The sequence below is a fragment of the Ochotona princeps genome, chromosome 16 (genome assembly GCF_030435755.1).
Source record: "Ochotona princeps isolate mOchPri1 chromosome 16, mOchPri1.hap1, whole genome shotgun sequence".
NCBI classification, from domain to species: domain Eukaryota; kingdom Metazoa; phylum Chordata; class Mammalia; order Lagomorpha; family Ochotonidae; genus Ochotona; species Ochotona princeps.
In genome coordinates, this window is record NC_080847.1 from 5,229,540 (window position 1) to 5,243,050 (window position 13,511).

The window sequence follows — 13,511 nt, forward strand, 5'->3', positions numbered from 1 at the left end:
GTGTTTGCTCCTTCAGACCAAACGCCAGGATGGGCAGACCCAGCAAGGGAGACAGCTGCTATCCATCCATGATGCAGAATCAGACATCACAGCAACAGAGAGCTCCACCTGCTCAGGCCCGGAAGCAGGATGTGGCTGAGACAGAGGCTGGTCTGGGTGCCTTTTTCTTCCTAAAAAGGATTTCACACATTCCAGCTACTATTGCAAGCGAGGGAATAGAGCCTTTCCCAGGGTGGCACGGGCCTCATTTTCATTCCCATGGTGAAGTTCTTGTCTCTGGTATGAGTTGCCAGGTGCCTCTGACTCAGACGTCAAAGGCAGGAATTGTGCCATGCTTATCTTGATCTTGCAACTGGAATGAGGTCTGGATACACCACACTCGTGCAATGAATGGTAGAAGTATTGGAGGAGGCAAGATTGTTGTGACAGACACTTACTAAGTAAGCCCTACTGTACAGCAGAAACCACTATGCGCACTTTGCTTGGAGACTTCTTTCAAGCCTCGAAACAGACCATTGGAGGTTGGGATGGTGTTGTCAGCAACCACAGATGGGAATGCAGGAGCCCAGAGAGGGTAAGAGATCCATCTTTGGTGTTGGAGCCAAGATTGTAAACTCAGTTTCCAAAGAAAACCAGGGCACATTAGAGTCTTCCTTGTTTCAGATGTTCTGGGGGAGAATCCTGGCGTCTGACTTGCACCTGGCTGGTCCTGCCTCCATCTTCCCCTATCCCATGTTCACCTCTAATTTGTGACAGTTGTAAAGCTTTGTGACAACTCCACATCCTGACCCAGTCCTGGCTAAAAGACGAGCACTTGTTCTCAGGGCACAGAGACAGTGATGGAAAGTCAGGGAGGCTGCAGGTGTACCCCACCCCCATCCCCCGGCCTGGCCTTCTCTCCCAGGCTCCTCATCTTTTTCAGTACTCATCTCAGTGCTTCTCGTGCCTTTATCCATTGATAGCACCTCTGTTTCTTGACATTGGATTTTTACTTTTTTTATTTTAAAAAGCTGTTTGAAAGGCTGAGTGTCAGAGATGGCATCGTATGGTAGAGCTAGATCTTCCATCCACTGGTTTACTTTTCAAATGAATGCAACATTCAGAGCTTGGCCAGGCTGAAAAACCAGGTACCCTTCCTGGTCTGTGATACAGGTGACAAGAGCCTTAGCACTTGGACCATTGGCTGCTGTTTTCTCTTGTGTGTTAGCTGGGAGTTGGATCAGAAGCCAATCAGATGGAACTGCAACTGTGACAAGAGATGTAGATAGTGGCTTAACCCATTGCTCCACAGTGTGAGTCCCCTTTCCTGGCTTTTTAACCTGTCTCCCTTAATTGGCACCTGATCATATATAAGTCATTCCCATCCCTCAGATGCCAGAAGCCAGCCATGCTTTACTTGTCCATGAGTGGGTTCCCTATGTCTCTGACATCCTGCTCCCTCACCAAACTGCTGAAAGAAAGACTCCCTCAGTTCCACTGACTCATTAACAGTCTACTCCATGCCCTACCATAATTGTTCTTCCGGCACCTCCCATTCTTTCCTCTTCTTTGTCACCTTTTACTAGGACCTCTGTGGATAAGGACTTTGTATTATACCCCTCACTGCCCTCCCTCCCATGCCTGATGCAGTGTAGAAATGTGACCACTTTACTAGGCAGCAGATGGGTGAGGAGGGGAGGGCCCAGTGCCCTGGCATACTGGGCTAGGCCTCCGCTTGTGGTGCCAGCATCCCTTGTGGGTGCCTGTTCATGTCCCGGCTGTTCTGCTTCTGATTCAACTCCCTGTTTGTGCCCTGGGAAGGCAGCAGATGATGGCTGGGGTCCTTGGGCCCCTACACCCAGGTGGGAGTTCCAGAGGAGGCTCCTGGCTTTAGATTAGCTCAGCTGCAATATTTGTGGCAAATTGGGGAGTGAGCCAGCAGATGGAAGACCTGTCTGTCTCTGCTTCTCTCTGTAACTCTGTCTTTGAAGTAAAAAGATAAGTGAATCTTTATTTAAAAAAAAAAAGTAGTGGATGGAAGGAGAATGTGATGGGTGATATTTAAGTATTCTTGGATTCACATTTTGTAGGTTAATTGTGTATCCCCTGACAAAGATAGGTTCATATCCTAACTCCTGGTCTCTGTGATAGTGATCTACTTTGGAGGAGGGGATGTGTATGTTTGTGTGAGGTTGAGGCCATGCTGTATTAGGGTAGGCCTCTATCTAGTGGCTGGTGTCCCTATAAAAAGTGGGAAGTTTGGTAGAAATGCAGAGTTGGATGGGGAGAAGGTCATGTGACGACACAGGCAGAGACTGAAGTGAGAGGTCTAAAGGCCCAGGATGGCTCAGCTGTGCCAGAAGCTGGGCGACAGGTCAGGGGCATGGCTCTGCCATGAACAGGGCTCTTGTGTTCTAGAATCCAAGTGAACACGTTTTTGTTGTTTGAAGTCTCCCAGTTTGTGGAACTTTGTGACAGCTGCCGTAGGAAACCTCTACACAAGACAAACTCTCAGAATGTTCCCTTCCCTCCATCTAGTGCTTGCCACTCAGGAAATTCGTGACTGAAATAAATCCAGGCACAAACTGGCCAGCTCAGCACTGCCAGACAAAGAGTGTCAGTGCAGTGAGGCAGCTAATGCTTCTCTCCCACAGAGAGGGATGTGACAGGCAGCAACCCTGGGCCCTACAGGCCTGACATGAGGCCTCCCACTCTGGGGCCTCTGGGATGTGTGGGACCCAGGATAACTAGGAGTGGGAACCAAAGCCAGCCTGAAGATTAGACAAAGCTGACTCTAGAGATGTCCCCAAAGTGAAGCAGAACATCCACTTTCTTGCCCCTATGAAGGCTGGGAAGTCAGTATTTTTCTTTCTACCCACTGTTTGTGCTAGGCTCTTGCTGCCTCTCTGCATGCCCTTTTGAGGGAAATCTTACCTGAAATGACATACACATATTCATCTTTTTATGGAACTCTAAGTTTTATGAAGAAACAGCTATGTTTTTTTTTTTTTTACCACTACATCTTCAGTACCTACTACACAGTATGTGCACGGTTGAATTGAACTGATCAAATGTGTCCACTTACAATTACATATCCTTAAAAATTGAAAAGAGTAGTCCAGTAATTATTTATAAATGTGATTGTATTGCTATGTTAAGGAAAAGTTGTAAGGAGTCCTTAGGTGCTGAACAGTATAAGAGAAAAGTAGTCATAAAATACAACCACTCAGAAAAACTTGTGGAATTAGGCAGCACAGAGGGAACCCTGATGTCAGCTGTGGGTCTCAGTGACTGGTGGAGTGCCAGAGTTGGCCCATCACTTGTGACAAATGTGCTACAATGAGTGTTAACAGGAGGGGGAAAAAGCCCCCGGAGCTCCCTGGAATCTCCTCGGTTCTTCTGCAAGCTTGCCATTGCTTTAAAATGTTTAGATGATTAGTTTTAAAAGGAATCTAAATATGTGCCAGTTTATGAAGATATATTCTCAATTTTTGAAGATTTTACCTACTGTTCCAGATTAAGATCAAGATACCAACCCCACCCTTACACACACACACACATACACACACACATTCTTTCTCTCTTCCTCTTTCTCTCTCTCTCTCTCTCTCTCACACACACACACATACACACAGGAGGGAGATGGAGAGGAGAGACAGGCTGGTTGGCAGGGAAGGGAGAGAGAGAGAGAGAGAGAGAGAGAGAGAGAGAGAGAGAGAAGCTGTAGAGCATCTGAGCACAGCTTCGCTTGTCTCACTCCATGTACTGTTTGCTTCCTGAGTTTTATCCATGTTAACTTCGCCAGGTAATTTTAGATGCAGAAAATCAGCTACCAAAGATCAAGGTGAAATTGATAACAGATTATATAATTAAGGCCCCAAATCTTATGTTGTCATTTCTGCTGCATATAAACTTTGATTGTGCTCAATGTGTCTTATTTCAAAATATGCTTGACATAGATTCCTGATTCACTCTTGTCCAGCTACTTAACTTTCCTTTCAACTGGAAAACAGCATTCTGGCCAGCGTCATGGACTATAGCTTGATTCTGATTTCTGCGTCTGTGTTTTGGAGAAAATCTGGAAAAGGAATCTGGCATAAGTTTTCATTGGCATCCCTCTTCTCCAAATCCATCACATCTGGGGGCCATTTTAAAGCTTTAAGATGGAAAAAAATATCATAAATCTAATGCCCAAGAGAGACTGTATTTGATGAGCTAATTGATGGAATCAGTTGATGTGCATAGAAATCTGATGGAGAGAGAAGTAGAGGGAGAGGAGGGAAGAGAGGGAGACAAGTGAGATGCTGAGCAGGCTGAGCAGGCTGAGGAGGGAAAGGATGCTCTCAGCGGAGCTTTTGCAGTGAGAACCTATGGAGGATGAGGGAAATGAGAACTCAGAGGAGAGAGAATTGCTTCAAGAAAATGTCATGGTCAGTTGCAGAGGTCCTTCAAGGGAATGAGGACAGTTATATGTTAGCTCTCTGAGTACTTTTTCAGTTATTAGGTTTGTGCCTTTAAGATCCTTGGTTGCTGTGTGGAATCTTGGGTAAATATTTTGCGGGGCCTTTGTCTATGTAAGCACTTTAGTTGTTAGATGTGTTGCATATTATACGGGCCCACATGAGCTAGTTATTTACGGCTGCAGCTCTGTTAAACCTTCGTAATAGGATACTAGGCTATCTACCATAATCCTTACCTATAAGGCCATGATACACTCCAGTGGAGTGTTGGACTTGTGACTGTTGTTGAAGGACTATGCTATTGTAATTATATGGGAGAAGACAGTGGGAAGGACGTGGAGGTGTGCGGGGGAATCCCTGTGCTTATGGAAACACATCATAAGAAAAAAGAAAAGAAGCATGGGCTGGGAACACACAGTTGTTCATCGCCCAATCAGTGTATTTGAGGAGCCCAGGAACCGTTAATTACAGGGATTGCCTTTGTGTTCTTTATTATCCAATATGCGATTCCTGGTTAATTTCCTATCTTCTCTCACGAGCAAAGGTAGTGATGCTGTTGCTACTCAGAATGCTGTGACTTTTGAAATGTTTATATTGAAACAACACAAGTACTCTTACCTCTATAGATCCCAGCTCCATTTACTTAGCATTGGTTCTGTTACTTAGGATGCTGCATAATATTTCATATCACTTCAAAATAGTTGAAGTTGGTGATAACTCTCAAAGGTCCTATTTCCTTGATGATAACAGTGCCTGCAGAAAAATGAAAATGGCATTTTAAACTTCCTGATTGTATTAAACTTACCATTTGGATTTTTCATTTTACCCATATAGGACAACATATCCTCTGATCATGTCTATTTTTTAAAAGATTTATTTTACTTATTTGAAAGGTCATGTGACAGAGAGAGGGGATACAGAAAGAGAGATCTTCCCATCTGCTTTGATGACCCAAATTACCAAAACTGAATCCGATCTTTTACTTATCCAGTGAGAACTCTAGACTGAGCACCTGTCCTATGCCAAGCATGTTGCCTGGCATCACAACAGCAGCAGTCATCCAAACAGACTCACAGATTGAGCAATGATTTGGACATTTCTCTTTTTCTTTCCATTTCTTGTATTGACATGCTTTCTGATAGAAAAAAAGATCTATTTAAAGGATCAAATAGTAAATATTGTGGACTTTGTTGCAGCTACTCTGCTGTTGCAGTAAAAATGCAGCTGTAAGCAGTGTACTAACAGATGCATGTGATTGTGTTCCAATAAAGCTTTATTTATAGAAACAAGTGATGGGCCACATTTTGTGAAGTTTATTGACCCCTGCAATAGAAAAAAAGCTCCATGAAAACAACAGAATTTGAAACTTATTTCTTTTTTTTCCTTAGTGCTATGTCCTTACTGCTTCAAATAGCATCTTACACATAGAAGGATATTGGTACAGATTTGTTTAATTAGACACATCAGTGAAAATCATCCATTAAAAATGGAAGTTCCTTAAGGCAGGGCCCTGTATGATGAGCTCAGAGTATGTGTCAGGTGAATATGTGTTGATGAGGTGGATGGATGAATGAAAAGCCTCCTGCCTGCCCCTCCAGACTTTGTCCTATTTATGGCCTCTTGCAAGTGGGTAGGAACAAAGCAAGTTAGCTCACCCTTCTTGTCCCTTCCTTATTGCAACTGTATGCTAGGAAGCTAGGAGTTTCCCAGTAACAGACTAACCATCAGGCCTTTCCATAACCTATACTGGCCCATGCCTTGTTCAGCTGTGGCCTGCTCTAGTCTTGTAAAGCAGTAGCAGCACTTGGCAGCAGAAATGACCATTAAGTTGAACATGACTAACTGTCAAAGGGAAGTAGCAACAATAGCAACCCTGACTGCCATCATCAGACTGTCTGTCAGTGCCAGCCTGGTCCTCCCTGGGTGCACTGTCCTGAGTGAAGTCAGAGGATTGGCTTAGACAGCTAAGGCTCTGGTGCTCAGTGGAATCTGTCAGATGAAGTGCAGAAATGAACCTGGTGTCATTTTGGAAACTGGGGCATGACAGACGCAGCCAGATGAAGGCCAGAGGAGCGAGAGAGGGGTCCTGGGCTGGGGGCGGGCAGGGTGGCTGGGGTTCTGAGCTGGGGGCTGGCGGGGGTGGATGGCCGGTGGGGCCCTTGACTGCAGAAGCTCACGCAGAAAGGAAGCAACTCTTCTGTTTGATGTCAGCTTTGCTGTCATTGGGTAGTCGGCAAGATTTCAAACAGATAAACACCCCTTTGGGAAGCTGGAATGCCTTGGCAGACAATTTTAGGCCTTGATTTGATTGATAAATCCTTTGTGACAAGAGGGGATGAAAGAGGCCCCCGGTTTGGTACATATAAATAGGAAATTAGCTGGCAAAGTTGTCAAAGATAATTAACTTTCCGATTCTGCGGGTCTATTCAGGTTGACATCCTGAAATTATTTAGAAATGCACATGTCAACGTTCTGACAGAATTTGGGGCTGATCAGATAAACAGATTTGGAGATGCTTGATTGTAAAATGATGTAAGCGCTTAGCTGGTGTTTTATCACTGTGTGCTTCTGTTTGTTGCAGTGGATATTACAGGGAGAAGGGTTTTGTTATGTGGGAAGGGGAATGTGGAATGGGGAGATGAAATTGGATGTGTAAGGTATTACATGTTTGCTTTCTTCCTTCTGTTACTATTCATGAGTTCACAAGTCCCTAACCCTTAACTGCAGTCAGCCTTGCTTGCATGGGGTCCCAGGACTTGCCCACCAACCTCAGCCTGAGTTAGAAGGGGAGCATTGGAATGGTTCCACAATAGATGTGCTCTTCCCTGTCCCAGGCAGTTTGGGTGAGGTGAATGCATTGGGCAAAATCCGCCAGAGTCATTGCTGTTACAGATGCCGCTCCTCCTTGGGTAATAAAAAAAAAATGATGTGCTGTTAAGAGTGCAGGCTGGGGAGAACCTTCCAGGGTGCTTCCTTCATGTTACCAGGAGCTACCTCTTTAGTAGCTGGTCAGTTCAGAGTCAAACTCCTTCTCCAGGATATGTGGCAGTGGCTGGGGACCCACATTTGCTAGAACGCCTACTGTGTGATGGAGGCTAAGTTGGACACTCTCTTGTATAATGAGTTCATGGAAGCTGTGTGCTTCCCATTGGGTGAGGTTAAATCAGAAACTGGGGGAATCTGGCTTTGGAGGAACTGGAATTTGAACTCAAATGTAGGTTTGGTGGTCTCCTTTGTCCTCACCCCATGACCACACCATGACCAAATCCACCTTCTTATTTTTGAACAGCCCATAAGGTTTTTTGTTTGTTTTGTTTCAATTTTTAACCTTGTTAAATGTCTGGGCCTGGGGGAGTCAAAAAAAATTAAAATCTTATATAAGCTCAGTATGCTTTAGAACTACATGAAGTTCAAATGTAAATTTTCACAAATCCAACTTTACTGAAGTGTAGCTTTGCCACCCTTTTGCTATTTTCTACTGCTGCTCTGTCGTGCTGTGGCATAGCAGTGTAGCTGTTACTGGGACTGTGTAGCTTCAAAGCTTAAAGTATTTGTCATGTGGCTATTCAAAGAAAATGTTTGCTGACTTTTGGTTTCGTTCCATGGTCAGTGGGAGCTTACTGATTTCTAAGCCCTGTGCAGAACTCTCAACAGGAATAACCCACCTTACCAACTACTCAAAGTAGATCGTATTGACCATTGTGTTATGCAGGTGAGGAAACTGGTGCGGCTTCAGGCAACAGTCAAGCCAGGATTCACAGGCAGATCTGCTCATCTCATTCACAAAGCACATGCTCTGAGTTCCTTCGCTGCATTGCCATTTTCCATTGAATCCATTTTACTTTGACGAGGCTTTCTGAGCCAGTTGTTTAGGACATAGCTGTGATGAGCTAAATCGTGGCCCTCGGAGTTATCTAAGTTATTTAAGTCCTCTTTCCCAGAGTCTGTGAGTGCTAACTGCTGTGGGGAAAGGAGCTTTGTAGACTTGACTAGGGGTTTTGAAATGGGAAGATGATTGCAGATTATGCAGGTGGGCCCAAAGTCAAGGCTTATAAAAAGGAGAGAAGAAATTAAAAAAAACAGAAGAAACAGAGATGGGAATGTGGAAGCAGAGGCCATAGTGACTGGGTCCACAAGTCAACAAACGCAGGTAGAGGCAGGAGAAGGTAGAGTTTTTGCTGTGAGCCTCAGAACTACAGGAACATGCAACATCAATTGCTTTTAGCCACTAGGTTTGTGTGTGTTTGTTATATCCATAATAGAAAGCCAGTGGATCCACCTAAACCCTGCCTTCAAGGTGCTCAGTCTGGCAGGAGACCCATTCATCCACTGAGGTAGATTAAAAAGCCCCAACGGCTCTGTGAGCATCAAGAATAAAGTTAAGCTGCACAGTGAGAACAGGGTCAGCCTCTGAGTTCCTCCTCCAGGTGGTGGTTAGGATTGTGGTATCACAGACTCACATGCTTTGAGATCCTGTCTGCTTTCCAGTCTCTGGAACTGGGTGCTGGCATCTTCCAGGCTCAGCCTCTGAGCATAAGAAAGTGCAGATAAGAACCAATGTCAGATTGCCTGCAAATCTATCATGCTCCAAGCTCCACAACTTGTATTCACAGTGTGTGTTAAACTCAGGCTTCCTGGCACGTAGCACATGGCTGACATGGTGCCCCTTGGCGAGTTTGCTTCTCCTAGTTATTAAGGAGCTGAACTTTTACAAAAGGGAAATCATAATCTTGCCTGTGTTTTATTAGTATTGTGACCATTTGCAAATTAATTTGGAAGGCAATATAATTTACCTCTTGTATAGAATTCAGTTTTCATTACTGCCATGCCACTGAAGTGCCAGCTTTCATGGAGCCGCTTATGAGAAATTAAGACAACTCTCTCCCTCATCCAAATAAAATACAACATACGGATATGTGACACAATTGAATTTAAAGAAATAGCATTTAATTCAGGAGCATAATTATTTGAAGGAAACTGGAGAGGAGAAACTCAATCTGAGGTTTGAATGTTGACATGAAGTTTTTGAAGGCGATTTGCACTCATTACTGACTAAAAAGCTCATTTAGAGAATAATTTGCAGCATAAGCCTTGTTAATGTGATATCAATTCTTTCAAAGTCATGTTGACTTGTGAGCAAGAGTCCTTCCCCAGATCATTGCCAGAGAGTTGTGACATGTTTGAACAGATGTCCTCAGAGTAGTACTTAACAAAGATGTTAGAGCTTTGATTTCCTTGGGTTATGCTTTGCTTAAGGCATCATTTCACAGGAGAACAAGTTAACCACAGTGATGTATGTTGTGTGCAGCTCCTCTCTGCCTTCCATATGTGTGTGTTTGCAATATGGTTTATGAATTCGGTGACCCTCAAATTTTTTTAAAAATTTATTTGAAAGGCAGAGCTACAACAAAGGAAGAGAGGCAGAGATTTTTGCGTTTACTGATTTATTCTCCAAATGACCACAAGCCACGCTGGACCAGGAGTGTGGAACTTCTGGGTCCCCCATGTGGATGATAAGGCCCAATACAGATGATAAGGCCCTGCGCTGCTTCCCTAGGTGAATCAGCAGGGAGCTCTGTTGGAAGTGAAGCAGTCTCAAACCAGTGCCCATGTGGGATTCTGGCTTTGCAGGCAGAGGCTTAACTACCTGCTATGGCACAGCTGCCCCTTGCTCTCATTTTCAATGCTGGTCTCTGCTCTGGGTTTTGTTTCAACAGTTAGTGGCATTGTTATGTATACTCTTGGAACGTAGCACTTTGATCTACACCCTATTTGCTATCCTATTGCTGGCCCGTGTGATTGTTTTGAGAGCTTTCTCTGACCACTCAGATGCACTCTGTCTGACTTTTGGAACCAACTGGAAATGCTTAGGATTCGGTGTCTCCATCAGTTGCCTCATCTGAATTGGCAGACAGCCACAGACACACCTTTCTTTGGTTGAGAGTTGTAAGTATAATTGTCCACTTGGCTGTTCTTCTATGATACATCCCTTCAGTAACAGCCATAGTTGCTGTGGGTGGTAGCTAGATTAAAAACTCACTTTTCCCAGCATCCTTTTTGTGTGTTTCTCATTTTCCCTTATCCAGCTCTTTTTTCTTAAAATTGCTCTGGGAGTAAACCAGCTACACCCAAGTCCTTGTCTTGTTAAATAGGAGAAAGGCGAAGCAAAGCAAAACAGTCATCCTACCAGCTAATTTTTCACTTTCTTATTTTTTAAATACTTATTGGAAGCCTACTCCCTGCTGACAACAGAGAACCAGGTAAGATCTCTGCCATCAGGAATAGGAAATAACATAAAATAGCAAAGAGATATGCAAAGCTTTGAGTTGTACCTGCAGACCCTGCTGGAGACAGATAAGGTGTCAGGGCAGAGGAATGGGAAAAAATTTACACTGAGTGGTCAAGACTCTTGCCCCCTGAGAGCTGGTGGTCTGTGATACTGGAGTATGAAAAGTCAGACGTACAAAGTCCAAGGGACCAGTGAAGTATGCAAGGGATATAAAGGACATTGTTGAATGTGGATTGTTGAGCACAGGAATGCAATGGGGATGAGGATTCAGTGTGAGAATCACAGTAGGGGAACTTGATAGGAGCTGTGTGTGGGACTTACACAAGGGTGTATCCAAAACTTTATGGAAAAAAATGAAATGAAAATATGTTTATTTTGTGGTGAAAGAAAAATTTGAAAGCCATAAATTAAAAGTCTTCAAAAAATTCATTGGGGGGGTGGGTGTAGAAACTTAGCCGAGTAATTAAGACGCCAATGAAGATGCTAATGTTTCACTTTGGAGTTCTGAATCCAACATCCAGCTCTGGCTCTCGACCCCAGCTTCCTGCTCATGCAGATACCGGGAGTAGCACCGATGCTTCAAGTGATTTGATTTCAGACACCTGGATGGGAGGCCTGGGTTGAGTTCTTTAGGCTTCAGACCCTGTCCAGTTCTGATTGTTACGGACATTTTGGGGTGAACTGAAGAGTGGGAGCATTTTCTCTCTCCTCCTCTCGATAAAAGGCTTAATGTGAAATGCATACTGGAAAAAATAAAATAAGCAAAATAGTGCAGGTGTGTCAATATTTTCCTGCACTCCAACTTTTAATTTCATTCCCATAAACATTTTGAAGTCCTCTTATGTTTTATTCTAAGATCAACAATTCAAATTAAAACCCATGTGGAGAAACCAACTTCCAAGTGAACTCAACAATCTGAAGCTACCAGACTACAACTGCAGGACAGTTCTATCTGTAACTATTAGGCTGAATGATTGTCATTGCTGATGAAAGCTGGATGCAGGACTGCAATAAGAAAGACAGAAAATGCTGCAAATCTTAAGGATCTGCACTTGGCGAACTGCCTTGTGCCTGGCAGCACCTCATTTCATTGTTTGCAGCATCTTCTGAAGCTAGGCATATTACTCATTGCTACAGCACAAGATGAAAAAATGCAAGATTAAGATGCCTGGGTAGCTTACTTGTAACTAAATGGGTTATCAGGGGTTAAGATGATATTTGAAGTCAGAATTCTGTGACTCAGTGAATGAGTGATCTCCTGTATTGTTAAACCACATTGCTATCGTGACTTTGCTAAAACCGCTGTGAGAAGGCATTGGTGAGCAATGAGTTCCCAATAAGAAAATTCATTCGAGATTTTTGGTTTGGTGAATGGAATCAAGTTGGTTTATTAGCTTAGTTGCTGTTTAACTCACAGGTTTCCTGTTCAATAAAAGTATTAACATATTTTGATCATTCTGCCTTGCCTCGCTTGAAATGAAGCTTTGTTGCTCCTTCTATATACTGTGCTCAGAAGGCTCCAGAACTTTGTGTGAGTGAGTGGAGTAAGCTTCACATGCAGAGGTAGACTACACTTGACAGGTTCCTTAGCAAGGACCAGAAAGCTGGAGAAAATCTTAGTTTTGGCTGGCAAACACTAGAAATGAAACCTTCTCTTAGCTAACTTGTATCTCTGGGATCTGTGTAATTAGAGCAAAGCTTTTCCCATCCGGGGTAGATGGGCAGTAATCTCTTAACAGCCTTACCATCTGCCAGTAGAGAGAGGGCAGCGGGATATGAATGTCAACAGAGGAATATTTTTATTACTCTCTTCAATCCCCAACTCTTATCAATGCTTGATTTAGTCCCTCTTTAGCTTGTTTAGCTAAATAAATAACTATTCACTCCCAGGACATGCTGGGACATAGAATAAAGGGATGGAGGAGTTTATTAATGTCCAGAATACTTAGTGAATGGCTTTATCTTGGTGATTTAGTTTTGATTCCCTCTAAATTTTTTAATTCATTATGCTAGTAATACTGACTTCAGTAGATGAGTCAGAGAAACTCAGCTGATTTTCCTGTTTTGATTGGTATGGGAACTTAACTCTCCCATCTACTCTATGGCAAGCACACAGAATGTGCTTAGGAGCACAATACATAAAGCCCTTCTTATTTAGAGCTTCAGTTAAGGTGGGGGGGTGGTTCAAATAAATCCTCAGGCATCAGAGACTTATAGTTGTCACAATAATGCTAAAAACACAATGAAGAGATTGAGACTGGGGTGGAAGGGGTAACAGCTGAAACCCTAGAGCTGAGCGTGATGGCACACAGAGATTTTTAAGGAGAAATTTTCAGAAAATAGGTCTTAAAAAGTCCCAGCCCAGCATGCTGGCCAAAGTCCTTGCCTGTCATGTGGCTGGGATCCCATGTAGGCACCAGTTCGTGTCCTGGATGCTGCTCTTCCCATCCAGCTCCCTGGTTGTGGTCTGGGACAGCAGTAGAGGACAGCCCAAGCCTTGCTATCCTACACCCATGTGGGAGACCGGAGAGAAGCTCCTGGCTTCGGATTGGCTCAGCTCCAGCCGTTGTGGCCACATGGGGAGTGAGTCAGTGGATGTAAGATGTTTCTTTCTGTCTCTCCTTCTCTCTGTAAATCGGCCTTTCCAATAAAAAACAAATAACTCTTTGAAAAGTTACAATGCAGATGTGAACTTGATAAAGATATATGGAAACCAAGTCATAGGACAGGAATCAGGTACCCAGGGGAGAAAGAATTAGAAAAAGATGTTGGGAGGTGAGCAG